Consider the following 2,102-nt stretch of genomic DNA (forward strand, 5'->3'; position numbering starts at 1 on the left):
AATGTCCAGCCACTCCAATTCCACGTCAAGACATGACAAACGAGACAAACACAATCTAAGGAGAGACACGTCGTATCTTACTATCCAATCTTCACAACAGCCTGTTGCTTTTTCTTTGGCTTTCTTTGCTCCATTTGACCAGCTTCTCTTTTGCCTCATTAGAATCTTTCAAAAAGAAGTCAATCGCAAGCCACAAGGACGAGCGAGCGAGCACATCGAGAGAGAAGAGCTGTCAGTCGGCATCCTCTTGCGTCCTTCTCATGTTGCCATGGTAACAACTTCAGCCTCACCAAACAAAGACCAACACAAATAGGCGTGTGAGGAGGAGTCCTTACCTCCTGCACGGGAAGTGCACATCCCAAGACTTCTGCCAGAAACTTTGCCATCATGGAGCACCCGAGAAAGACCAGGAAGAGCGACAACGTGGTGATGATGATGATGATGATGATGATGATGATGGATAAAGAGCATCTGTCAAATCCTCCCCGGTGGTTATGGGTGGGACCGTAAACCTACAGGGGTGGGGCGGGGCTGGAGGCTGTAAACTGTCAGTCGGCATCCTCTTGCGTCCTTCTCGTGTTGCCATGGCGACAACTTCAGCATCACCAAACAAAGACCAACACAAATCGGCGTGTGAGGAGGAGTCCTTACCTCCTGCACGGGAAGTGCACATCCCAAGACTTCTGCCAGAAACTTTGCCATCATGGAGCACCCGAGAAAGACCAGGAAGAGCGACAACGTGGTGATGATGATGATGATGATGATGATGATGATGGATAAAGAGCATCTGTCAAATCCTCCCCGGTGGTTATGGGTGGGACCGTAAACCTACAGGGGTGGGGCGGGGCTGGAGGCTGTAAAAATAATGAGAAAGCCCACGAAAAAGGTGATTTAGTTGTTGAATAATATGCATGAAAGCCCCTCAAACCCAAAGATAGGTTGAACAGTAAGCCTCCAAAAAGATGATTTGGTTGTGTGAATCATATTATTTAAAGTCTCCAAAAGGTCAACATAACATCAATTAAAGCGTGCTAATAAGAATGAAAGCCCCCCCCCACCCACCACCAAAAAACTGGCTTGACCTGAATCAAACCTATTTCAATATTCCTTTTCAACCAGAAATGAACCTGGCATGACCCATAAACTCCGCCTGTGTTGCCCCTATTTTAAAACCATCTTGGACTGATGGAGTCTTTACCATGTCACCGTTTGACCCTTGCCATCCGGATCATCTGATTTTAGCCTCCACTAAAAGTGTTAGTGAGCGTGCGTGCATGTGTGTGTGTGTGTGTGTGTGTGTGTGTGTGTGTGTGTGTGTGTGCAGCTGCTTCAGAGCAAGTTAGATGAAGCAGCATTTAGAGCACAGCTGTCATTGAGTCGACCAACTATTCTTTCAAGCTAGCATGCCGCAACAACCTCTACATATTTAGGGGTTTTGATTTCATTACGTTACTCTTATTGTATATGACACTTTTTAATATTAAGAATTAAATTAATCAAGTGGTCATTGCTGTGTTTATATGGTTATGAATATATGTAGAATATCTTTTGCGACTGAGTACTTTTAATCACTATTGTTTTTTTTTTGGTGTGAAAACAAATCTCTCCACATGACCACGGACAACTGACAGCTGTCTCCCTCTAGAGGCATAAAAGTTACACTACAACTTTTTTTTTCTTCCCAGAAGTGGTTACCCTTCATATATATTCATATGTAATTCACAAAGGTTCTTATTTGATCTTTTAGTAAATAAAAACACTTTTATTTAATAGTGAGGTAATTACAAATATTTTAATTAAATGAATAAGACAAAGGTCTCTGTTCGGACGCTGGTATGACGTGTCATACTTCCGCATCCGGTTTCCCCGCCCCCTGAAGTCACCTGATTTCTCAACAGTTTGTTTGCAAACAGAGCCGCCTGACGAGCTCCGCGATGGACAGACAGGAAGGTGACGACCATGCGGCGGAGGAGGAGCAGCACGTCGGCGAGCACGCGGAAGAGGAGCTGGATGCCTTCGCCGTGTCCACAGAGAGCCTCCTTGCCGCCTCGGACGACGTCGAGGTGGAGGAAGCTCACGGGGGCACACAGTCCTCGCACCGG

The sequence above is a fragment of the Hippocampus comes genome, unplaced genomic scaffold (assembly GCF_001891065.2).
Source record: "Hippocampus comes isolate QL1 unplaced genomic scaffold, H_comes_QL1_v1.1 scaffold128, whole genome shotgun sequence".
In the NCBI taxonomy this organism is placed as follows: Eukaryota; Metazoa; Chordata; class Actinopteri; order Syngnathiformes; family Syngnathidae; genus Hippocampus; species Hippocampus comes.